The sequence below is a fragment of the Caretta caretta genome, chromosome 11, assembly GCF_965140235.1.
Source record: "Caretta caretta isolate rCarCar2 chromosome 11, rCarCar1.hap1, whole genome shotgun sequence".
Classification (NCBI taxonomy): Eukaryota; Metazoa; Chordata; order Testudines; family Cheloniidae; genus Caretta; species Caretta caretta.
The window spans coordinates 57,587,285-57,615,050 of record NC_134216.1 but is presented as its reverse complement, the minus strand read 5'-3'; the positions used below and the strand labels follow the sequence as shown (position 1 = coordinate 57,615,050).

The 27,766-nt window shown below is 43.7% G+C and overlaps 1 protein-coding gene across 1 annotated transcript in view; it reads right to left on the bottom strand.

Annotated features, from left to right (window-relative positions):
• Nucleotides 1–27,766, bottom strand: part of PLCL1 (phospholipase C like 1 (inactive)) — a 307,264-nt gene that overhangs the window by 271,384 nt on the left and 8,114 nt on the right. The window lies entirely within an intron of this gene.

Here is a 27,766-nt window from a genome sequence, read left to right as displayed (position 1 = left end):
AGACTACACTAGTGTTGTTCTGTGGCCTGCAGAAGCTCTAGCAGGAAACACCAAACACAAATGCACTTGGTCCCTTCCTCTCCATTGACTATTGGCAGCAAAATGCCTAGAAATCTGAACCTGGTCCAAAGCACAGATGTCTTAAGGTTTGCCTACTTGAGAACACTCAGGCAAGTTAAGACTAATTAACTAAAAGTGTGGGTATTAAGCTAAAGCGAACTAAGACCACTGTACTTTTGAATGAGATCATCCACACAGAACTTAAAGTGCTTTAACTTCACACCTTTAGTTAATTCATCTTACCTTTCCTGGATGTCCCCATGTAGACAAGCCTTTATAGAGGGGCATCACCAAAAGTGACTAAACAGTGGAAACTGTACAAAAACTCCAAAACAACCTGCAAAGGGGGAGGGCAAGAGGGGGGAATGAGTTTGTCTATTTTTTTTATTTTTTGCTTCTTTGTCTGGAAGGTTTGCAGGAGGAGTTAAGATTTTGGGGGTGCTTTAATATTTTTCTTTAACCTTAGAAATAGCAAGAATATAAACTCTTGTCATCTCTGCATTTCTCCCAGTGGTCTCAGTTAAACAACCCACAGATGTGAACTAAAACTTTTGTTGATCTAGTGGAGGTATAGAACCTTTAACAAAGATTGCTTCTTCCAACAGTTTGAGAGTGTTTTAATGAAACAGTTTGAACTGAACATAAACTGGGAAGGGAAACCCCACCAAGAGTTTCAACAGTCTGAATAAAAAAATACATTTTCTCTTTCAATTAATCAGGTTTCACTGTATCTATTGTCAAACACCTGTACATTCTCTAATCATCTATAAACCACTCCAGGAAAAACAAGGTAGGTGAGACCCAAATTTCTAATGTAAAAATAAGAAGTAGCAGTAGACATTTAAAAACAAAATTTCACGTTCTCTTCGCACAACATCAAGAACCAAGACAGGACACAATCCCAATTTTTAATTCCCTCTGCAGGTCCTCTCCATGAAGCAGTTCTACTTAAAATAACTTTTATATCAGTCTTCCTTAGTCCCTTTCCTTCTTACAGGTTTCTCAGAATTCCATTCATGCTGTCATTTTCCCCTCCTAAAAGCTTCCCAGCAATCATTCCGGCCTGCTGTTCTGACCAGCTGAATGTGGCTTTTGGAGAAAAAGAACAAACTGTGCAAAGGAAATGAAGCAATGATAGAAATTAGAAATATAAAATCCTCTGTTAGGTCATCTAATCCATTCCCTGAGGGTCAATGGAGGTTAGTTCCTCTACTAGAACTTTATTCAGTTTCCCAAACAATGGGGTTTTTCACCCCTTCCCTTGGGAGATTATTTCACAATGCAATAGATGTAAATGTCAGGAAGTTTCTCCTGATGGTCAGCCTACATTTTCAAGCTCTTAGATTTATCCCAGAATTGTGTTGTGTTTAATAATTTAGTTTGCATTGATCTGAGTTGGAAAATGCCCAACAGCGCACTATCAAAACTACACTACAGGTAGTGAGGGCCCAATCCTGCAATGAGCTCAGCACAGGTCAATAAAAGTTGTTCTTCTCAGTAATAGACTTTTTAAAAAAAAAAAAAAAAAACCTTCTTTAAGAGACTAAACTGGCCTTTGAAATAAAGTTTATCTGAAGCCAGAGTTTAATCACGATTATCTGACAAGAGGTTTCACATGGTTTTCAGTGTTCCAACTTTCTCATAATATCTTGTGTTCTTATTAATGGCCCAGATCCTAGGGTCAAGTAATTATGTGAGAATCTCAGTTTTAAAAAGCAAGTTTCTAGCCGTGATGGTTGTGAGGGAAAGCACGAAAACATGACCAGAGCATAGAGGTCCAGAACCCACAAGACAAACAAAGGTTTCAGAGTAATAGCCATGTTAGTCTGTATTCGCAAAAAGAAAAGGAGTACTTGTGGCACCTTAGAGACTAACCTAAATAAAGGAACCTCATATTTACTGTTTAAAATCTCATGATTTTTAAGCCAATCATGATTTCTTTGCAGCCAAACTCGTGAATTTTAAGCGCTTGATGTTGGCAGTATTGGTTGTGCCCCTGGTCTGCACTGACCAGCCTCACGTCAGCTAACGCAACACGAGACCATTGTATCTGAACACAGTATAATCTAGGCAAGCCCTAAAATGGCACTCTGCCTTCCTTCCTCCTGCTATTACCGAGGGCTCCTGCACGTGATGTAAGGGAGCAAAAGCTCTTACCTCAAACCAGGAAGTGAAGGCAGGGTCTGGCAGCCCGGGGGTAAAAGTCTAAGAATTAATCAAAGCTTTCAATTGCAGTGATTTGCAAACGCAAGTCGGGAATTCACATTTTGAAGTCTGGTTCTAGTTGTTTAAAAAAATATGGCGCTGGATTCTCAGGTGGCGTAAATCAGCTTACTTCTCTGGCCCACGGAGCTCTGAACAGGGCTAACCTCTGCAGCCGGCTCCTGTCTGCAGTAGTGGGCATGGCCATGATGCCCATTCAGCAGGACATAAGGCCCAGCAACCAAGGAGAGCCTGAGGATCAGTGGCACAATCACAGAAGGGAGCAGAAGGAGAAGGGACTTTTTCCTCAGGTTTTTAAGCATTTTGTTGATGACAGCTGCCCCTCACTGCAGCTAGAGAACAAAGTAATTCTCATTGATGGTCATCCCAGCTGTCATATGGGTTTGTCCCACTGACTCAAGGGGAAATTTCATTAAAATCCCAAAATTCATCCGTGTAGAGGAGCTTCTTACACTCCCTGCCGCAGACCCCCCTAAACATACAGTGTGACAAGTATCCCATGCTGCCATTAGTGATGGCACCCATCCAATGCATCATAACTTGTAGAAGAGCATGCCACACAGCAGCCCTCCAATTCAAATTTCTCCACACCCTCTACTTACCACACCCCAACCAAGCATAATTAGAGGTAGCTACACACTGGGGAAGATGTCACTGCTCAACGATTTTTCCTGACTATATGCCCACACCCTCCAATTCCACAACATACTCATAGCTTTGCTCCTCTCGGGACCAGTAGCAAAAGAGGCCTACATTTGTAATGTAAACCACCACAAGATTATACTCACTGGCCTACCACAATCTGCCCTCGAACACAGTTGTGAAATCCCAAATTGCATGGGATTAACTCAAGGCAGAATTCAGCTCGGCGAATCTAGTTTTGTGGTGATTTGCATTCCCAATGCACTGCGGATTGTGGGGGTGTAATAGGGTTGCCAACTTTCTAGTTCAATAAAACCGAACATCCTAGCCCCACCCCTTCCCTGAGGCCCCGCCCCCTCAGGACAGGGGGTTGGGTTGCAGAAGGGGGTGAGGACTCTAACTGGTGATGCGGGCTCTGGGGTGGGTTCAAAAAAGAGGGATTCAGGGTGCAGGAGGGGTCTCCGGGCTGGGGCAGGGAGTTGGGGTGTGGGAGGGGGTGATGGCTCCAGCTGGGGGTGTGAGCTCTAGAGTGAGGCTGGGGATGAGGGGTTTGGGGTGTAGGAGAGGGCTCCAGGCTGGGGGATGGGGCCGAGGGATTCAGAGTGAAGGAGGAAGCTGTAGGTTGAGGTGTGGGAGAGGGTGAGTGCTCTGGGGTTGGGCCGGGGATGAGGGGTTTGGGGTGTAGGAGGGGGCTCCAGGCTGGGGCGGGGAGCTGAGGGATTTGGAGTGCAGGAGGGGGCTGCAGGTTGAGGCAGGGGGTTGGGGTGCAGGAGGGGCTGAGGGCTCTGGGGTGCGGCCAGGGATGAGGGGCTCAGGGTGTGGGAGGGGGCTCTGGACTGGGGCAGTGGATTGAGATGCAGGGGGTGAGGGCTCTGGGTGGGGGAGCGGGTTCTGGGGTAGGGCCAGGGATGAGGGGTTTCAGGTGCAGGAGGGTGCTCTGGGTTTGGGGTGGGACTCGGGGCTGGGGCTCAGCATTGGGGCAGGAGCTTACCTCAGATGGCTCCCAGGCAGTGGTGCAGCGGGGGGGGCTAAGGCAGACTGCCTGCCTGTCCTGGTATCGCGGTGCATGCACCTCAGAAGCAGCCAGCAGGTCCAGGTCCTGGGGAGGGGGAGCGGGGAAGGAGGCGCCACACGCCGCTCTCGCCAGCGGGCACCACCCCCCCAGCTCAGCCAGTGGGAGTGCAGAACCAGTGCTCTGGTCAGGGGCAGCACGCGGAGCCCCATGCAGCCCTTCCCCCACCCCCACCCGCCTAGGAGCTGGACCTGCTGGCTGCTTCCGGGGTGCAGTGTGGTGCCAGGATAGGTAGGGACTAGCCTGCCTTAGCGTCACAGCACTGCCCACGGGACTTTTAATGTCCCGGTCAGCGATGCTGAGAGGAGGCACCAGGGTCCCTTTTTGACCGGGTGTTCCTTTTGAAAACCAGACACCTGGTCACCCTAGGATGTAACCAAGGACAGAAGATGGCCCCAGATATACAGCAGTCATGTCCTTAAAAATCCATTACCATGATTAGACTGTCTAATCCAAGAGCAAAGCATTCCATTTTTTGAAGCATTCTAGTGCATATCATGTCATTGTGTAGCAGGATATACTAAGCTTCTGTTTACATTACATAAATTGTTTGGCTGGGAACAGAAAACAGTGCAAAAAAATTTTCCCAAGAGTTATTTTTGTTCTGTATTTACAGATTAGCACCATTCAGTGTCAATGACAATACTGTTCTCCCCTTATACTCCTGCTGCACAAAACCGACAAACTCTAGATTTACAGCACTGGCATTTCTCAGAGAAATGTCACTGGGAATGGGGGTGGAGGAACGGAGGGAGGTTAGACAGGCTTCTTTTTTTACAAGTAGGTGGTTTTCAAATAAAGTCTATGTAAGGTCAAATTTACCCCCTAGATTTTGGCTTTACTAGTATTTCATATAACAATAGTATATAAACCTCAGTCTAAGTTTTCTCTCCAAGCCTAGCTGTTGTTGTTCTTATTACAGTAGCACTAAGAGGCCCCTACCAAAATAGTGGCCTTATTATGCGAGGCACTATACAAACACAGAGTAAAACAGCCGCTGCTCATATGATCTCACTGTCTAAACCAGGGGTGGGCAAATCCCGCAAATCCCTGTCATGTAATTTGGGAGATTAAAATTAGGGAAACTAGCGGTTTCTTTTGCAAATAGTTATCATCAGCTTCTTTCAGTGAAGTCTCTAACAGTGCATTTTTTCAGTATTCATCTTGTACTTGTATATTGCCAGGAAAACAAATCCTTTAAACCCAATCTGCGATTTAGCTTGATCGAAATACGTAACAGCATTTTCAAAGCACTCTCAAGATGCACTATAACATCAACTGACCGTCTTCTTTTTATTAATAGTCCAAATAGAAGCTTTTATTAACTCAAAGTGCTTTAATACAAACAGTATGAAAGTCTGAACGCTTGAAGGATTGTGTTGTTTATGTCATACTTGCAAAGTTTCTCCACTCTCCCCACATGCCGGATCGGTAATGACAAGATGAAGGGAAAGAGGAGAAAACGTTGAAACTTCCCCTCAGCTTTAGGGACTGACCGTGCTCCCAACTCTTACAGCAAGTAGTAGCCACTGGGACTGTTAGAAGAGCAAGGTCCCACTCACCATGAGTAAAGATGGCACACTGAGATCCTCAGTGAATAAATGAACTAGAATAATGATTCCTCCATTGTTGATTTGATCAACATTTACAAGATGAGGAGCCATGATAAATAAACCAAAAAAAGTTTCTTTTTACCAATTTAGACAAAATAGTTAAAAATAGTAGGATAAACACCAGGGGCCAAATTCATCTCTAGTGTAACTCCATAGGTGGCAACGGAATGTGGGTTGAATTTGGCCCATTGACTTCAACTGGATAGTGCAGATATCATCAGTAAGCAAGCTCAGGTGAGGGTGCTGGTTCTAATCTCTCAGACTCCGTCAGTTTAATGGTCATTTTAGTCAAAGAAGCACTACATCAATGCACAGATGACTCAGAATGAAAAGTGGACCATTTTAGGGACTTTGGCCTAATGGCACAAAAGGAATTATGTGCCTTAAGTCCCTCTTCTAGGTGCCTGAGTCCCAGTTTTGGAATCACTGAAATGCACAAAACTCCCACTGAACCCTAAATCACTCTCTGCCTAAGTTTTCAGAGTAAAAGTCCACGAGGCACCTACGTTTCTGCCTCTGGGCATGCCTCCCTCTCGGCATTCAGGTGCCTGTCTCCTGCCTAAGCACCAGAGCTATTCATAACCCAGGGAAAGATAGGTATTTGGCTGCCTAAGTCAGGTGCAGAGCCCCATCCAGTAGGCCTGGTCAGAGGGTACCTACTGGACTGGGCCCCTCAGATGTGTTCACACAAAACAACCAGGGGGTGCAAGGTGCATGAAGCTGCTGGGGCTATATCTACATTATAAACTCTCTCGCTCTCTCTGGCCCAAATGACTCAAAGAAAAAGAGAGCACACAGACATACGAATGATTCAGTAGTCTGGAGGTCAGAGGATTTACCTGGAAGGTGAGAAACCCAGGATCCAGTCCCCCTGTTCAAATGACTCTTTTCTTATTTATCCAGAGTGTAACAGCTTCAACAGGAAAGACTGAGGGTGCCCCACGTTACAAAATCCCATAGCAAAATGGTTAAGAGCACTTTCCTAAATGTGGCAGATCCCTGTTCAAATCCCGTCTTCTCCTAATCCCTGCTTCAAATTTACTCCTTGTACCTAGAGCTGTCCATAAGACAACAGTTCTACTTCACGACAGCTTTTGATGTTTGTTTTCATTCTGGGGGGAAAAAATCAGAAGTTTTCTCTAAACAAAATTGTGTCAAAAATGTCGGGTTTCGGCTTGCTCTCGCTCTCTCTCTAAAGTGAACAGAGTGTCCTGGACATCAGTAACCTTCCAATCAAAATCTTTGTCAAGATCAATCCCTCTCTGCAAAATGTCTCAGTTTTGATGAAACAGATTAATTTGATTTGACAAAAATACATTTAGTCAAAAGTGTTCTGACTACCTCTTCTCAGCCTTTTGTCTGCTCACTACAGTGGCTTTCAGCAGTGGGAGACTCATTTTTAAAACTCTGGGCACCAGTGTCCAACAGTCCCCAGCGCATTGATCAGGACTGTCAAAATCCAGGATATTTAAGAAACCCAGGATATTTCAGGCCACATTGGGACAGAAGGCAGGGTCTGAGTCAATATACTACTGTACCAAGTCTTGATTTGGGGAAATTAACTTCAAAGCTATAGATACTAAAATAGGTTAAAAGTGACATTATGTGCTTGTCAAAGGTCCAAGAAGTCAGGAAACAAAACCAAAATCAAAAGACACATTTGATTTGATTCTCTGAAGTGAATGCTTCTGAGAAGCCCGGAAATGAAGATTCTAGCAGGAGATTTGTAAAATTCCCTTTATGACACAGCTGCATAGTCTTACTACACAACAATAATAATAATTCCGGAATAGGGAAAAAGAGAGTCCAAAAACCAGCAAGAACATAAAAATTCCAATAGAGCTGGCTGACTCATGGGATGGAATCATTTTGGCTCTGCCAAAGAAAAGGATATTTCTAGTAATTGACTTTACTGAAGCTGTACAAAACAATGAAGCTCCAGAAGTCATTCCACTGAAAGTGAAGGAATCAGCTGAGAATATTTAAAATCCCAAATTTTCATACACACTCCACTGAAATATGGCTGCAGTTACTGACTACTGATCAGAAGCAGTATCCAATCCTTCTTCCCTTTCTTGTATTATCAAGATGGAGGGGAAAAATCCCCTTACAAAACAAAACAAAACAAAAAGTATCACTCAGACACACACCAAGCTAATTTTTGAAACAATTTGTTGCTATTGCAGTAGGTAACGATTATATGTCACACTTATGATTATTATGTAAACATCCCAGTAACTTCACATAGGTTAGCAGACAAGATTTTCATGACATGCTGTAAAATGTAGACTATACACAGAATTTAGCTGCAGATATTGAGCTAGACGGGATGGGGGAAACAACAAAGAATTAGAAGTCCAGGACAGAATCTCACCCAAAGAGAGACAGACAGAATATGACATCCTGGATGCTGGGAGGGGCCTGGGAACAAATAAAGAAACAAAAGTAAAAAGTATGCATATGATTATTCTGATTAAATTTGTTGGTGCAAGAGCCTTCACCTCTGAAGACTGTGCTATCTCTCGGTCTTGTAGATGCCCTTTTCTCTCCGCTGAAAAGATCTCTGCTGCCTTGCCTGTACCTGTGAGTTTGTCACTCCCTGTCATAAACATACAGCTAAGGGTAGCATAAAATCCCTCCTTTACCTGTAAAGGGTTAAGAAGCTCAGATAACCTGGTTGGCACCTGATCAAAAGGACCAATAAGGGGAGAAGATACTTTCAAATCTGTTGAGGGGAGGTTTTTGCTTTGTCTCTCTCTGAGACAAAGAGAGAGACCAAGCAAGTAATCGAGCTCCTACTGAATGACACATCTAACTTACAGAAATAGTAAGTAATAGCAAGGAAATGCGTTACAGTATCTTTTGTTTTAGCTTGTGAATTTTCCCTGTGCTAAGACGGAGGTTTATCCCTGTTTTTTGTAACTTTAAAGTTTTGCCTAGAGGGGAATCCTCTGTGTTTTGAATCTTATTACCCTGTAAAATTACCTTCCATCCTGATTTTACAGAGGTGTTTCTTCTACTTTTTTTTTCTTTATAATAAAGTTCTGTTTTTTAAGAATCTGATTGGTTTTTAGTGACCTAAAAACCCAAAGATCTGGTCTGTGCTCACCTGGTTTACCTATTTGGTTGGTAGATTATTCATAAGCCTCCCCAGGAAAGGGGGTGAAGGGACTTGGAGGGATATTTTAGGGAAACAGGAACTCCAAGTGGTCCTTTTCCTGAATCTTTGTCTAACTCACTTGGTGGTGGCAGAAGTGCCCATCCAAGGACAAGGAAGAATCTGTACCTTGGGGAATTTTTTTAACCTAAGCTGGCAGAAATAAGCTTAGGTGGGTCTTTCATGCAGGTCCCCACATCTGTACCCTAAAGCAGTGGTTCTCAAAGCCGGTCCGCCGCTTGTTCAGGGAAAGCCCCTGGCAGGCCGGACCGGTTTGTTTACCTGCTGTGTCCACAGGTTCGGCCGATCGCGGCTCTCACTGGCCGCGGTTCGCCGCTCTAGGCCAATGGGGGCTGTGGGAAGGGCAGCCAGCACATGTGTGAGGAGAACGGAAAATGTGGGGAGGCACAGAACGCCTGGCACGGAGAGAAGAATGGAGGACCATGTTATGGGGGACACGAACAGAATCCTTGGCTATGATAACTGACACTTGCTGAGGATCTGCCCTATACCTTAGAGATGCAGTAAAACAACCTAGGGTAAAATCCAAATGAGAGTTTTGCCATTAGCTTCAATGGAGCCAGGATTTTGAGGCATAAGTCAGTGTGCATTTACAATGCATTTAAGACATTTTATTTCTCTTTGCAAAATAATTAAGATCCTCACAATTAACTACTGACCCCTGTAATTTCAGGAAAAATGGAACGTTCTATTTTTATGTCAAGATAAGAATATTAAAACAGACAAGAAGAGGAGGAGTATTTGTAAAAAGAGGTAAAAGCAGCTATTTAAAGAACTACTGACACAGTCTGGAAAAGGTTGAAATATTTAATCAAAGCCCCATTAAGTCACCATGCAAGTTCTCTCCCTTTGTACCTGACCATTGAGATATCTGGTGCACAGAAAGGTTTCAGCCTGCATACCCAACCTAGTCAGATGTTGTGGCAGCTTCATTCAGTGATGTCACCATCCTGGGTTTGTGATGTTACCACTGCATGGTGTCTTCACTGAATGGACAAGGCAGGAGGAGAGAATGAGGGCTTTGATTAACATGCACATACTTTGGGCTTAAATCATTCCCCGCTATGGAAAAGTTGTAGGAGGAGAAAAGTCACTCAGCAAAGTCCCAATTTTAAGCTTGGTTTTACCAAGACAGATGGTGTCATGACCCTCTAAATTCACAGGTGCCCCATGATGCACAGGGAAATCCACACAGCTCAGGGTGTCTACCAAGCCCTCTGCTCTATCATCCTGGTCCTCTTTTCTTCAAGATAACCCATACACCCCAAAGAGCCATGCTGCTACTGCATGCCCTCCCACGTGCCTCTGCCTTACTCACTACTATTCCCATGCAGATGCTACAAGAGTTAATAGTGATGGCATTATGTCCAGCAGAAGTTTCACAGGACTGAAGGGAGATGCTGCTGCCTAGACCAGCTGTCCACCAGCTTCGCCCTCCCCTCTGGCCAAACAGCTCCCTCCCGCCACCCCAGCCTGTGAAGTCACAGGCAGGCTGGTAACAAAAAGGAGCTTGCACGACCTATGTGTGGGAACAATGCCACAGGCTCCTCTCCATCACCTCCTTGAATACTTGCTAACCATTTTTTCCTTCCCTCCACATCTCACAGCAGAGGGTGTGATATAGCCTTATGTAAGGAAGGCACCCAGACAGAAATATAGACAACAAAGTTCTCTTTGAGCAAGCTATAAATCCCTCATCATATCTAGTCATCTAATTAAGCAGTAAGGCATGGGAGGAAGTAGCTTGCTGGGGGAGAGAGCTGCAAACCTCTGGTGCATTATACAGCACAAATCAGACTAAGAAATAGAAAGTAATACAGAGAAATCAACAAAGAGGAAAACATCAATCACTATTATCATAAAGCACACTATGAAGCTTATCTTTAAAGCTAAACAACTATTTAAGAAGGGCAATAATCGTCCATTAATGCAGTGCCTGGATTATTTTATTGCTATTGACCACTAAATCATTGCTTAATTTAAAAAAAATGGGGGGGGGGAATCCTTCAGCATTCACTATTTATTACCAGACAGTTTAAAAGCCCTGTAATGTACCCAGCCATCTAAAGTCATTTCACAAGGATATTTAACACATTTAACAGATTCCAGACAGCAGAAATATTGATGAAATGGTCTGCTCTGGCCTTCTTCTAAAAGAGATCTAAGAGGATACTTGCAGTTAAGGCAAAATCTTGAAAAATATTTTAAAACTGTCTCTTTCCCACATAAAAATTTTTATTACATCACCCACCTTGTCTCCCACATAAAAACAGACTATTGGTTATGCCCCCCCCCGCAACCATAAATCTAGCTTTGGGCGACTCAAATTTTGAATGATACCATGATGAGTTTCCTAAACAAGGTGTTAAAGCCTTAGTTAGCAGCCAACATACTGTGGCAAAATACCAAAGGCAGCAGTGTTAAAATACACTTGAGAGGAGTAGGAAATCACCACAATTGTTACCCAAGTAAAATCTGGTCCATAGACTAATTAAGCAAAGAGGCAAGGGTTTTAACTATAAGAATAGTCAGCAGCGTAAAGACCCGTGAGCTGCATAGCACATGGAAATCTATTCTCCAGCTTTATCCTCTTTCATATCACCCCTCCTCCAGATTCACATTCATCCATTAAATTACTCTACTGAAGCATAATAATCACACCAAGGTAAGCAAAATTAATTCCAAGCCACAATTCACAGTCTCAGCTAACAAAGCCTACAATTATGGGGGGAGGGGGACGACGACACAATTCTCCGTAAATGAAGTGCACTGCAAATTACCCCCACAATAATGTTTTAATCTGTATAATTGCAAAACACTGCATTAATTCAATGGTGCAGCTGAGATTTTACAAAACACACAAAATCCGAAAGTTTAAAGTTGAGGTTCTCACAAATACTATATGCACTAGTACACATGTGGTATTTTCCATGGACCAAATCCTGAAGTTCTTACTCTATGGATCCAGTCCACATTGCTGATCAATTCCCTCTCTCATGGAAGCCTGGCAATTGCAGGTATACAACACCTCTCATGATGTGGCCCTTGTTTAAGACAATTGGAGTTTTGCCAAAAGACCTGAAGGATTCTGAATAATTTTTCTGCCTTAATATAGTATGGGTCAAATCCTACTCCGATGCAACACGCCAACAAAGTGAAGATAAACAGAGAGGCTGGCCTGTGAGTCCTCTCTGCAATTAGATGTACTGGCATAAGACAAGATTCTGCACTGTGGGTTACCACAACAGTGTGGAGTGTACTTGTTTGCTCCTTTGAGCAGGAGTGAAGTGCATGCCGACCTGTTGGTGGATAGGAATCGTTGCTGATTGTCAAACCTGCCTGGGTGTACATGCATGCCCCTTTTCCAGCAGGCCAGGCTCCTTGGGATGTAGCATGGGCTCCTCTTGATTAGCTGGACACACTTCCTGACATATTCTTTTTCAAAAAGAGATACTTCTCCATGGCTGCTTGTGAGAGAGAAGGTGGCCTCTGCTCTTTCTTTCCTCTTCTAGGTGCCTGTCTACACACAAATTGCTTTAGTTAAACTGGTGTAAACCTCTTTGTGGACACACTTATATTGGCTTAAAACTATTTATGTCTATTTAGTTTGCTCCTGTCACCATAAATCATGTTTAAAGTCAATTTAAGATTGTCCAAAACACAAAACTCTATACTGATTTAACTAAATCAGTTTAAAATCATACCTTTAATTAAACTATTGTGTTTAAACCAGGCCTTACACATCAGTACAGTGAAGAGAAGGAGTTAACCCTATAAAATACATGCAATGTTTGCAAGTTATTTTGCAGTGGAAGTCATAGGCTTGAATTTCCACCATGATTTTGCATTGCCATAGTTTATTGTATTTCATTTCCTGGTGTTTTTTGTTTTGTTTTTTTGCTATTTATTTATTCTTTAAATTAAAAAAAACAAGTAGTTCCACTTTGAAATAAACATTGAAAGGGTTACCAAATTTAGCTCCACTACCCTTCAATACATGGAATTACCATACTCCAGATTTACAACACCATACAGCAGAATTTGGCTCATGAGGTCCATTAAATGCAAAATGTGATATGAACTTCAACATAGATGTGCCACATACTAATACATATGCTATGATTTTTGAACATATAATCATTTAAATAAATGGAACGGTGTTAGCTGCAACATGTGGCTATCCAGATACACTGTGCATATACTGTTATCCTTGCATACACCTGAAGAATTGTACGCTCGTGCTATGGTTTGTGATATGTCATTTGTGGTGTATAGTATCGCTACCAGCCTGAGAACAATATGGATTACAGACATTCTGCAGCCCATGTCACACACATGTTTATGGATTGCCGCACACCTGTGCTATGACGTAGGCCAGCAGTGGCACTGAACGACACAAATGGTATTTCACAGATGGATCGTGTCTGTCACTTAGTTACCACTTCAGCAACACACCGCAAAATGCTGCTGTGCAAATTAGAAAAGCAATTTTTATTCTCGTTAGCCATAACACGTAACGGACCAAGACAGTGAATAGAACATTGATTATATCACTCCTTCCATAATCTGGACACTTCTAAACAAGACGCTAAATGCATTTTCATTACAACATGGTTCTGAGTTTATACAAGCGGAGAGGTGCTTATCTTTTGAGATGTGAGAATGTTGCTCAGAGGAAAATAGGTGGTTCTCTCTTTACATAGCAAGAAATGTGGTAGCAGGGATAATTTCTCCTATACTGCCAATTTCTTTTTGGAAACTAAGCAACTTCAGAGAAAGCATCTCAAGTCCTCGTAATGGATGTCCTCTCACAACATATTGCAGCTCCTTTGCCAAGCAGCAGCAGATTTCAGGTCCTTGCAGGAAATTTTCATGTTTAGAGGAAAAATCAGGGATGTAGAGTCAGGATATTTTCTTAGTGTAATTTGTTTATTTTACAAACTGTACACAAGGGTTGTTTCCTTGAGCAGAGAGAGTCATACACTGCACATAAGCAACTCCCTTTTGCAGAACCTTCAGTAAGGCACCACAGTCCCATCATCTAGGAGCAGCTCTCTTGGGCCTCTGTCTCTCCCACACATTTCTGGGATCTCACTACTTAACCACACTGCTCCCTGTTCCTCCCTCAACCTTTGGGCTTTTCACCTGGGAAAACACCTAGACCAAAGCTGTCTCAAGATGGCCACAAAAGGCCATGAAAGGTGAGCCTGGGCATCAACCCTCCCTTTTGTGCAGGTGTTTCACAACACAAAGGAACCGCAGAAGAGGTTCAACTGCCCAGGCCAGGGAATCCACACAATTCCCTTAACAAGTCTCTGGTTACAGAGAAAATTTCATCCTCAGTACTAATACCTCAACAACTCACAGCACATGTGACATTACCAACTGTCACCATAACACTATCCTTTATACTGACATATGGTGGGATCTTCATTTTAATGGATTAACTATCCTTTCATATGAACACAGTCTAGTATAATTAATCTAAATATAAGTCCTCACATGTAGTGCAAATTCTAGCTCAAGGAGCTTTAAATTAGCAAGTATACATGTGCAAATGTTTCACATCACATGGGAAAACCCATCAGAAGGGAAATATGGAGGGCAAGTTACTCCTGCCAAGGCTGACTACAAACTAATATTCCATAGAACAGGTATAGAGCCACATGCTGAAGGAAACAGAAAGGAGAGTGACAGCTTTTCCCTTTGGCCTTGGCTATACTTGCAAGTTACAGCGCAATAAAGGAGCCCCGGGCGCACTAGCTCACTACCTGCCCACACTGGCAAGGCACGTAGAGCACTCTGTCTCCGCGGCTACAGCGCTGCTGGTCCTCCACCTTGGCAAGTGGAATAACATTTGCTGGGCCCCCGCTGGAGCACCGTGGCGCCAGTGTGGACGCCCTGATCCTATAGTGCGCGCTCATCAGCCTCCAGAAGTGTCCCACAATGCCGGTTCTAGCCACTCTGGTCATCACTTTGAACTCTACTGCCCTCCCCTCAGGTGACCAACTGTCAGACCTGCCCTTTAAATTCTCTAGGAATTTTGAAAAATCCCTTTCTGTTTGCTCAGCCAGGTGTGGAGTGCTATCAGCGAATCTTTCCAGGTGACCATGCCTCCACGCACCAGGCAAGCCCTGGTATGGAGCAATGGCAAGTTGCTGGACCTCATCAGTGTTTGGGGGGAGGAAGCTGTCCAGTCCGAGCTGCACTCCAGCCGTAGGAATTACGAAACCTTTGGGCAGATATCAAGGGACATGATGGAAAGGGGCCATGACCGGGACGCACTGCAGTGCAGAATTAAAGTGAAGGAGCTGAGGAATGCCTACCACAAAGCCCGAGAGGCAAAACGCCGCTCCGGTGCTGCCCCTGCCACCTGCCATTTCAACAAAGAGCTGGACGCAACACTTGGGGGCGACCCCACCTCCACTCCGGGGACCACTATGGACACTTCAGAGCCCAGTGCAACAAGACAGGAAGAGGAGGAGCAAAGCGGGAGTGAGGGTGCTGAGGTGGAGGAAGACACCCCAGAATCCCTAGATGCATGCCGCCAGGAGCTGTTTTCAAGCCAGGAAGGTAGCCAGTCACGGCAGCCGGTGCTTGGGTAAGGACAAACACCAGAGGAGGTTCCCAGTAAGCAGCTTTTATTTTAGGAAGGAAGTTATTCGGTGCGGGCTCTTGGGGCGAAGAGGGTTAGGGCTGCATGCATGCCTATATGCGGAATAGGGCTTTGATGTGCTCTCTCACATCGCGGTAATCAGCCTCAGTGATCTCTTCAAAGGTCTCATGCAGAACTTGGGCAAAGCACTTGCGCAGGTTTCTCGGCAGAGCCATTGTGGTCTTTGTCCCAGTCAGGCTAACTTGTCTGCGCCACTGTGCCGTGCGGGGCAGGGGGGACCATTGCTGCACACAGGCAAGCCAGGGCGGAAGCAGCACTGCAGTAGAAGACCCTCCCTTGCTTCCCAGGTCACCCTCAGCAGCAAGATATCTTCCAGGACAAACTCCTGTGGAAAAATGTGGGGACAGTGTTCAGTACAGGGGTCCCCTGCTGCTGTTGGCTCTCCCCAAGGCACAGAAACCCAGAGGACAGTACAGCTGTGAAACAATCACTTGACCCTGAGCTTAATCACCATTTTGGGGCTCCCATGGGTTTTGTGCACTCACTTTGGAACGGGCAAATTATGCTATTGTGTAGACTGTGCTTGCCCTTAAGTACAGGGGAAATCATTGCTCTGTCTGGTGTGAACAATGCTGCTTCTGTTAAGTGTTGCATTTTGCCTTTACAGATGCAACCTTGAGATCCCAGCCGTCCTTGTTATCAACGGCCGAAAGACTCCAAAGAATCAGAAAGAGGCCACGTAGCAAGGAAGACATGTTGCATGAAGTCATGCAGCATTCAAGTAATGAAAATCAAAAAGTGCAGGAGTGGCAGGAGAGTGAAAGGAGGGTCTGCCAGCAGAATGTGGATCGCCGGCACCACAGCACGGAGCAGCTGCTAAGCATCATGGAGTGCCAAGCAGACTCAATACAGGCGCTCGTAGCAATGCAGGCGGAGCATTTCCACACCCGCCACCCCCCCCCAGCCCTTCTCCCAAAACTCTTTCCCTCGTGCCCCCATGTCACCGCCAACCCACTTTCCCCAACAACCGGGTTCCTACCACCACCAGCTGCCTCCAACACCTGTAGCTTCACCACCCAGCCCTGAAAACTGCAACCCTTACCCACTGCACTCAACCCCCATCACCATGCATTTTAGCCATCCTGAAGTGCAGCACTCATTGCACAGCACTCCAGACAGGACATACGCAAATCTGTGATTGTACCATTCCCCACCCCCTTGCCCTTTCTGTTTCCCAAGCAGTTGTGTCTCTTTTCAATAAATGAATTTTCTTTTCAATAAATGGATTTTTTTTGGCTTTGAAAATGTTCTTTATTATTGCATAAAGTAAAAGCCCAGGAAAGAAACAGGCACTGCAAGTCAGCGTAGCAAACACAGAGTCCTACTAACATTGAAACCACTGCATTTCACTCCCGTGCAGGGCACCAGACATTATTGGTGGCTTTCAGCCTCAAATTGCTCCCTCAAGGAATCCCTAACCCTTGCAGCCCCGCACTGGGCTCCTCTAATAGCCCTGCTCTCTGGCTGTTCAAATTCAGCCTCCGGGTGTTGAACCTCTGAGTTCCATGCCTAAGTGAATCTTTCACCCTTCCCTTCACAAATGTTATGGAGGGTACAGCACGCAGATATAACAGTAGGGATGCTGTCATTGGCCAGGTCCAGCTTCCCATACAGCTTCCCGTTCCCTTTAAATGGCCAAAAGCACACTCCACAGTCATTCTGCACTGACTCAGCCTGTTGTTGAACTGCTCCTTTCCGCTGCCAAGGCTCCCTGTGTAGGGTTTCATGAGCCATGGCATTAAAGGGTAAGCAGGGTCTTCAAGGATCACAATGGGCATTTCGACTTCCTTTATGGTAATCTTCTGATCTGGGAAAAAAGTCCCAGCTTGCAGCTTCCTGAACAGGCCAGTGTTCTGAAAGATTCATGCGTCATGCACCTTTCCGAGCCAGCCTGCATTAATGTCAATGAAACACCCATGGTGATCCACAAGCGCCTGGAGAACCATAGAGAAATACCCCTTCTGATTAACGTACTTGGAAGCTAGGTGGGCTGGTGCCAGAATTGGAATATGCATGCCATCTGTTGCCCTTCCACACTTAGGGAAACCCATTTGTGCAAAGCCAGCCACAATGTCATGCACGTTACTCAGAGTCACGGTTCTTCTGAGCAGGATGCGATTAATGGCCCTGCAAACTTGCATCAACAGGATTCCAACGGCCGACTTCCACACTCCAAACTGGTTAGCGACCGATCAGTAGCTGTCTGGAGTTGCCAGCTTCCAGATTGCAATAGCCACCCGCTTCTCCACCGGCAAGGCGGCTCTCAATCTCATGTCCTTGTGCCGCAGGATGGGGGCAAGCTTCTCACACAGTCCCATGAAAGCAGCTTTTCTCATCCGAAAGTTCTGCAGCCACTGCTCATCATCCCAGACTTGCCTGATGATGTGATCCCACCACTCAGTGCTTGTTTCCTGAGCCCAAAAGCAGCGTTCCAAAAAAAAGCATGTCTGTGAATGCCACAAGCAAACTCGTGTCATATGTGTTACTCGAGTCAACATCATCATCGGAGCCCTCACTGTCACTTTGGATCACAAGGAATAACTCGACTGCCAAATGTGACGTGCTGGCAAGACTCGTCAGCATACTCCTCAGCAGTTCGGGCTCCATTCCCGCAGACTGAAAGGGAAAACAGAGCGCACAGTACAAAAAACATTGAAAGATGGCGCCAAATGTGGACGGAAACAAAGGGAACGCTGGGATGCGAACCGATGCATCACGGGGCATTGGGACAGGACCCAGAATGCCCCGCACTCCCCGCCCCCTTCCCACAAGCCACAGCGCCAGGAAGGGAAGAGGTGCTCTGTAGGATAGCTGCCCATAATGCACCACTCCCAATTGCACTGCAAGTGCCACAAGTGTGGCCACACCAGTGCGCTTGCAGCTGTCAGTGTGGACAGACTGCAGCGCTTTCCCTACTGCGTTCTCCAAGGGCTGGTTTAACTCACAGCGCTCTACATCTGCAAGTGTAGCCATGCCCTTTAATTACAGCTCTCATTGGTGCTCCAAGAACACTATGAGGAGGGCTGTGGCAATGGAGACTCACACTGATTTTAAGCAGGATAAACTATATTACTTTGTGCAGGACACAGATACAGCTATGCCCACCCATTTGGGGGCTGCTGCTGAAGGTCCATGGTGCAGAGCTCACAGCCAGATTTGTCCCTTTGTGTCCACCCCTTTCCCTTCCGTCAAAAGCACTGAAGTTTATAATTACCTTAAGGCCTAATCTCGCTCCTATTGAAAGTCAATGGCACAATTTCCTCTGTCTTTAATGTGAGCAGGATCACACCCTGAATCCAACAGAGGTGGCCTTCAGTGCAACATTTTGTGCTTCCTCTACTGCAAACTGATTTTGAACTCAGTTCCAGATCTATGTTAATTTTTAAACTGTATAGCATGTTTGTATTCTCTAGAGGGATTTTTGCCCCTTACTGCACATAAACAGAAAACTGATGTAATTCCTTTCTCATCTTTCCTGCCCCCAAGACCACATTGCCTAGTAGATTGCTTGCAACTCACAAGGAGTAGCACTGGGATACCAAGCCTCACTGTAAGTAGCCCAGCCTTCTGCAGATGTCCTGAGATCCACATGATTTCATGCAGTTCATTTATTAGGAGAGTCATGCTCCCACCCCCAGCTAACCACGTCAGGGTGCAACCCTTCCCCCCCACCCCCACAACTACCACTTTCCACTCCTCACCCCATCCATGGGCCAAGCTGTAGGAAATTCTGCACATTATAAATGTATTGTGTTTTCTGGCCCTTCCACAGGTTTTCTCAAGTAAGGACAATATAGCCTCTGAATTGGTTCATACAATATATCCTGGGGACTGGATTCTGACACCCTTGCTCGCACGGAGTAGTCCTTTACTCAACAAAACATTCCAACTGAAGTCAATGGGAATTCTTGAAGAGTCAGGTACTACTCAGCATAAGTAAGGATATCACAATACAGTCCTAAATTAGGATTTGACCCAGGGTGCACTGAAGTCAATGGAAAGACTCCTTTAACTTTAATGGGCTTTGGATCAGCCCTTTACTGGTTCATTGAGGCAAAGGTCATATTATGTTATATAGAATATATGTCGACTGGACAAAAATAAACCCCACATTAGGTGTGCAAGTGTCTCCACCTCATCCATTGTAAATTGCAGTTCTTGGATAGCCGTAAGCACACAGTCAAATAATAAATAGTAAGTGTATTTGTTTTATAAACTGCTACCGTTTAATAAATGGTTACCTTTTTCCTCAAATATGATAACACAATTTTCTTCAAAGTTATTGTTTCTAATTATTGTTGAAAACAATCCCCAAAAATCCATTATTTGTATCCAATGTTGTTTAGGTTTAAAATCAATACAAGTAATTCAAACAAATCTTGCACAGTTCAAAACGGGTAATTTTAGAGCAAAAATAAAGACATTTTAAACTTTTAGAAGCTACTGTGGAAAACTTAAAGGCAAAATTGATGGGTTCAGTGATCATGTATTTGTGTTGCAAAATATTAACCAAATCCTGCACCCACTGACATCGATGAAAAGTTTGCCATTGTTCAATGGGTGCAGAATCTGACCCTTCATGAGACTGCTGAAAATGTTGCTTTAGGGAGCGACAGCCACTATGAATTACAGTGCTGTGGTATAAATTTCACATCCTGGCTGTATATAGGACTTACATTTTCTAACAATACATTTTCAAAGAACAATCAATTTTTTTAATAGCATTAAAAATGGCACTTTTTCCAGGATGCAGGTATAAAAATTTCCTGCAGCAAATGAATATTTACAACAGTGACTGAGGATTCAGCTGTTGCATAGAACATAAGGTCCCAATACTATGAACTTTCCATGGACAAAACTCCCATTGTAATCAACAAGATTTCCATGCATCTTTCAGGATAGGGCCCAGAGGTAAAAGTAAGCCAGTACGGTATGGTACAGCATACTGGTAAGAGCCGGTACACAGCCAACCGTACTGGCAGGGGGCAACCTCTCCAGGGCCTGGCAATTTAAAAGGGCCCAGAGTCCCTGGCCCTTTAAATCACCGCCAGAGCCCCGGGGATGCTGGCCGCCACCAGCCAGAGCCCTGGGCCCTTTAAATCGTTGCCAAAGCCCCAGCGTAGTGGCAGTGGCCGGAAGCCCCAGGGCTCCAGCAGCTATTTAAAGGTCTGGAGCCCCGAGGTAGCAGCAGCAACCGTGAGCCCTGGGCCCTTTAAATCAGTGCCGGAGCCCTGGCGTAGTGCCGGTGGCCAGGAGCCTCAGGTCTCCAGCGGCGATTTAAAGGGCCCGGGGCTCCAGCCCCTTAAATCACTGCCAGAGCCCCGGGGTACTATTGGTGGTGGTGGCTGGGAGCCCCAGGACCTTTAAATTGCTGCCGGGCTGCACTGAAGGGCTGGCTGGGGAAGTCTGGCTCTAGCCCCACCCCTTCTGCCCAAGGCCCGCCCCTTCTGGTTGAGCTGCCCCCCTCCCACCTTGCTCAGGACCCCAGCCATCCTGCATACAAGTAAGTCCCTTAAGTTACTTTCACCCCTGATTGAGCCCCAACTATCACAAAACAGAAATACTCTTAAGAAATATTTTCAAAGTTTATTAAATTTCTCCAGCCAATGCACGTATAATTTTGATAAAATATAAAGAATTTACAGTATATTGAATAACCTGGAGGTGAGTCATACTCCCATGCAATATATTTTTTATTAAACTATTACATTAAATTATTTAATAAGGCTTCTATATAATTAAATTTGGAGAAAAAAAAGAGATCTTATACAGTAATTCTTTTGTAGAGCTCTCTCTTGATAGCTCCAGCTACAAGAAATCAGCAATCACTTTAGCTGAACAAAATGTAATTTCTAATCAAGTATCTATGAAGATCACATCAAAAATTAAATAAAAAGAACTATGAAAACCAAAGCACATGGCCCTCCCCACTCCCTCCTCCTAGCTTTTTAATACAGAATTCAGTGCAATAATTGAATCCATCTACATTTTGAAATAGGGTTATCTGTATTCCATTTTACAAGTATGTTGTAGGGAAATTAATAGCCAGTGCTAAATATAGTACCACGATTAAAGTACGTATTGATCTATAGAAAACAATTTAGGCTGGAAAGCTGCTAGGAGTCCACCCAGCCTATTCTCTGTGCCTCTCAGGCAGAGATTATAATTTCTTGCTCTGTACGAAATAGCCTTGTGGTATTATTCCACAGTGCTGGAACTCACCCAGAGGCCCAGGGCCACAGAAAGCTCCCAGTGGATGGGTGGATGGCTGGCCTTGGAGCAAGTACAAAGCAAGAGGAATTCATCCAGTACTATTGCAGAGCCTAGCACAGGGACAAGGGGTAGGAGCAAGCTAGGTCTGACCTCAGAGCAGGTTAGAGCTATTTACAGGCTCCCATAGTTTGCACCTACCCTTCTCCACACTGCCAGATCCCCTGTGAGCCTTGCAATAGTAGGGAACCACTAGGTCTCAGGCCTGCTGCCCCAGGCACACTTCCTTTCACTCTCCGCTAGCCCACCCCACCCTCAACGTACCTCCGGACACCCCCATACCAGCAGCAGTACAGACCTGGCTCTACACCTGGCAGGGGGGCTACAGTGCAAAGAGAATTCACCAAGAGAGGGTTGCAGTCACTTTGTGCCGTGGGCAAATTCCCCTGAGAGTTCAACACTAGCTCTGCATAAACTCATCACTGGGACTGGAGCAGGCTACAAGTGCAGCCAGTAAACCAGATTATATGGATTCAGTGGCCTCAGACACCAGCATACTGCTTGCAGCCTTTGCTATTGGTCAGTAATTGAAATAGCAGCTAGGGAGAGGCTGTGGAGTTCCCCCAAATACTGCTATGGTATAGGGGCTGAATGTTTCATTAGACAAAATGCCTCTCTGCAAAACAAAAAACTAAAAAACACCTGTTATTGCACAGGGATGTGAATTCCATCTGAAAAACTCAGCCAGTCTAGAGTTCTCTCTAAACCACATGAGGTTGGCTGTCCACATATCAATGACCACACAAAGGAAAAGTCTCCATGTTATTGCATTAATCTGCAATCTCTTTAAAAGTCATAAGCCATCTATGGGCTAAATTAATATTAAAAACAGTTGCATTATATAAGCAGATGCAGACTTTCCTACAGAGTACAGAATTGGAACACCTTATTCTCTATTCACAAAGAAAAGTTGTCAGGAATACTTTGCACTGGATTCTCAGAGTAATGCTCAAGCTGCCTGCCTATGTTTGGCTGCTCTGAGCTCAGCAAGAGGTTCCATACTCTGCTCTCTCAATAAAGAGTGTTTCCTGATTGAACAAGATACCTGGAGGATTAAGAATCAAGCCTTCATGATTTAAAAACCCTGGTTGACATTTTTTAAAAAAAAATTGTAATATAATCCCCTACAGTTCTTCAAAGGAGACATCCCTTCTTTTTGCAGACACTTTATAACTGGGTTTCTATATACCTGTTGTGTGTTGTAACTTACACTAGAGTTAGTCACTGCTGAATTTGGTCCAAGCACTTTAATCAGAGGTTCACTGCTCACATTTGGGATGAATGTGGCCCTTTGGTGTAACAGCAGGTCTTCCTTCAGAGAGTTCATTAACTTCAATAGGAGTATGAAGTATACATCAGCTCAGAATTGACACTATGGGTAAATTATGGGGTGAGAAAGGAAAACGGCAGTACTCTGAAGACTATATATACAAAAACTGATCAGAGTGCTGGCTATACCCTTTCCCATATGAACTCAGAATGGTCAGTGTACACACAAAATTCTGCCCCAGAGGAAACAGAGGGGAACTCCCTATGTCAGAAATTCTTCATTTATTAATCAGTCTTCTGTTCACTGGGCCAATTTTGTCATTTGAGCTACTAGAAATAGCATAATTTCAAGCACACTTATGTTTGTGTGACAAGATTCCCAGTGGGTAATCTAATGCATTATCCCATGATGGCTCATCACCACAAACACACATCAAAAACATCTAATGTTACAGAACTCATGCTTTCTCTCACCAAAACAGGCAGAAAAGAATTTCTGAAAAGCAGTTATATTTGGTGGCATATAGCATGTATATCAGTACAACAAAAGGCATGCCAGAACAGGCAATGAATAACTTCTCAGCCATTTTTTCTTCACTCGGAGGCCTGCAAATGCCACAAAATGCTGCAGCCCACCCTCTCATTTTGTGTAAGCAATTTCCATTCTGTTGTGTTTTCTCACAATCTGGAAGTGTTAAATAAAATGAAGACATCTGTAACTTACAATCAAAAACAAGTTACCAATATATTGGTATGGCTTAATGAATTTGCCATAATGTAACTGCCATACATACTTTAAAAAAATGCATATAAGGATACTGGTAATCGATGAATTTATAGATCCAAATGGATACAAGAAAAACCACAGATCTGTTCACCTTGATGGAAATTGGGTCTACAAACTAATAAATCCCTGAGTTACCGAAAAGTTGTGTAAATGTAAACAGCAATCAAATCAATAAGGAGCTGTCTGATGACTGTTTGAGGCACTCACTTCAAATGGCTATGTATCTGATACATAGATGCCAAACCTCCCAGGAGTCTTTGGTCCTGATTCTCCTTTGCCCTGCACCTTGGTAAACATTTACACCTGTGCAGACAAAAATCAGGATGGAAGCATTTTAAATGATTACACAAGGTGCAGGGCTATGACCAACCAGGCATCTAGAGACTCTGGTCCTTAGGCCGTTGGAGATGATAGTGAAGAGGCAGTGCACAGGCTGTGGCTGGCTGACAGCCAGGAGCTGAGTCCAAAGGAGGAGCTCCTAACTACAGGTCCAATTTGACACCAGATCAACAGAATGGATAGATGGGGTGAAGGAAACAGACCTCCTGAAATATATTTTTTAAAAGATCCTGTTTTCAGAGAGAGGGAATGTGACCATTCAGGTGATAGTTCAAGGACGCTCTCCTTTTCTTCTGTAGCAACTCAACAGGGGTCATTACAGCCTTGGGATGCAGTAATCCTGTGGGTTCCGGGTAGAGGAAAACATTGCTGGATGTGAACAGCTGTTTCAGGAGCATGGAATTCATCAGCTTTTCCCTTGTGTGGCTCCATACCACCTGCATGTGGAGCCACTCCAGACCACACAATCACCAGGCTCAATCTGCTGAGAATCAAACGGCCCTCTAGGGAGCAGGCTTAGGTGGGATATAGATGCCTTTACAGAGGAATAAGTGATATGTAACCATGAGTCAGGATTTGGCTGCAAGGACGATCTATTTCTTGGACCTCTGTAATCTGATCAACTGCTAAACTCTTTTAGAATTAAATAATTAACGACTCTTAAAAATTTACACGAGCATGTAAACTGGCTTCAGTAGAGCTACTCCTGACTGGTGTAACTCAGAGGAGACTCAAGCCCACAGAGTACATATTTATAACCAGAACTATTTAAAGTCTCAATACAGGTCCCTAGCATCAGGTAGCTTCCAAAATTTTAATCCACATTATCCAACACATAAGGGCCAAATTCCCCCCAGTCTAACGTCAGTGATTTAAATAGCATTACAGCAGGGATAAATTTAGCCTATTTACCTACAGTCATTTGAATAAGAACCTGTTAAGAGCTTTGAGAATCATAGCAATGACTCTTTTAACTTCATAAATTTACAAGCTAATCATGAACTAAAATCAAGTGGAATACCTGTGATAATCTCAGTACTTATGATTTAGGGGAAAAATTATGAGTTTACTTCTATTAGCAGTAATTTTCAATTTCTGAAATGGAAAACGGTCGAAGAAACTAAATGATCTCTGCCCTACAATGTACTGTTCCTGAAAAACAGTGGTCCACATTATTACATATGCAGAACTCAATGTTATTAATACCACCAAGCTCTTACACAGCATTTTTCCCAGTCTGTAGATCTCAAACTCCTTTACAAAGGAGATAAGTATTATTATACCCATTTTACAGCTGGAGAAACAAGCAGAGAGAGAGAAGAGACTTGTATAAGGTCACCCAGCAGGCCAGCAGCATAACCATGAACTGAACCCAGGTCTCCTGAGTCCCAGTCCAATGTCTTATCTGCCTGGGTTTATGGCCTCCCTAACAAAATATTTGCTAGACTGAAAGATTTTGCAATCTAAGTTTTAACACCCATTCTTATAGTAGCAATGAATGGAGAGTAGAATACCTTTTTAAATGTTTCTTACTTTAAAGTAGTTAGTGTTTTGCAGAAGTTATCTTAGCCTTTTGACCCAGCTGGAGGTAGTGCCTAAAACTGTATTTTTATTCCATGTCCAAACTGATCACATGGGAATGAATAGTGTGGTGCCAAAAAAAAAGAGTATGCTATTAAACATGGCTTTGAAACATTTATATCAATCATCTCTCTCTATTTCTTTGCAGAAGATATTAAGGTGTTGCCACGAGTGGGTGGGTGAAATTCTGTGGCCTGGGTTGTGCAGGAGGTCAGACTACTTGACCATAATGGTCCCTTCTGACCTTAGTATCTATGAATTAAGCCTACCAGGTGCATACAAGACAATAAAAACATTATGCTAATCTGGTATGCAAACTTGATTAGCAAGATGTTTCACCACAAAGGATGCATTACTGGCTCTAACAGAGAACAAAAAAATTTCCATTAACTCAAATGAAATATTTCTGTTGCAGATGGACTTAATCTCACTGGAGCTGCAAAATGCACAAAACGTTGCTGTAGGAAATACTCTGCTGCGCTGCTCCAATGTAAACAATTACAGCCTTATTAACTGCTGCTTAACGTACTTAGTAAGCAAAATAAAGCATGCCTCTGCTGATGCCCAATCCCTCAGTGCCAATATACCAATGGGACATTATTATATAATGTACTATGCACCTATTGCAATGGCCTTTGGGCACCTTACATACATGAAAAAATGAATCAAACATTATTTACCACATTGATATTATTGGCAGAAATAATAGCTATCTCTTACCAAGAAAAGCCATCAAATGGCAAAGCCTACACAGTCTTCACCCAAGATGAAACAAGTGCTTGGTTAAAAAGATGAAGACCTGCAAATTCAGGTTCTGGCAGAACACCAGATGGACTGAGTTCCTTTGCTTAGGTCCCTACACAGAGGGCATCCTTTTGCCAGTTCTCAAGAGGTCAGATTTACGGGTGGTCAATGGGACAGCTTCAGCTGATCTCAGCTATCATGGTGTTGCATAGATAAGCACTTCAACAAACTATTCTGAATTTGAAATGTCAAAAATTTGTGGAGAATGAAAATTAAAACAATTATATATATATATTTGGGCCCATCAAAACATTTTATCTGGATAACATCCAATTGTTTTGATATGGTAAAAATGCTTCATTTTGACTTTATCATTTTGATTATACTTTTATATTATATTAAAACTGTAAATATTAAAAGTAATATTTTAGTACAAGTCAAAATTAAATGAATCAAAACAAGGTTAACATGTTTCGTTTTGTCTTATTCAAAATGTCTCAACATCCCATTGAAAATTTCATCAAAACCAATACATTACATGGACTTATTTTGATCTTAATGAAACTGCATTTTCTGACAGAAAACTGTTCCATCTAAAAAATTTTTGACCAGCTCTATATCAGTGTGAGCTTTGCTTCAGTGAGGGCTGCAGGATTTGGTCCTTAGAGTATGTGTTCTGATACGACCCTAGATTAGCCAAATACTGGACATACGTGATGAGATCCATCCAATACCTCTCTAAGCACATATACCATGCTTGCTACCATAGAATTTGAGACCCAAATCTCCAAAACTATTTCAGTCCATAACTTCCATTGAAATCAATAGGAGTTAGACACCTAAACATCTTTGAGGAACTAGATATGAGTGTCTAAAAAACAAAACAAAAACCCACCACACAACCACTATACAATTTGGCATGAGAATTCTCTCGAACCAAAATACTGCTCACTGAAAACAATGTTATTACCACAAATATAGAAAAAATGCAGAATTTATCTACATAGCCTTAGTTTTAGGAAAATATCAAAGTTACCATAATCTGGAATTACCAGGCAAGTCCCTGACTGAATCATATATAACAAACAGCACCTCCAGAGAAAGCCTACTGACTTTCAGGAGCATTACTTTCTGCACATACATCAGCAAGTCACCTGCCAAAAGCAAACCTTGAGCCAAGATGGGTCCTATAAAAAGACAAGAAGTCAAACACAAAACTAGTGTAAGTAGGTGCTAAATCACTGACTTCAATAATGTTGCACTGCAGTGCTTACACAAATTCTGAATTTGGCATAGCTCCCCAGCAACTCCA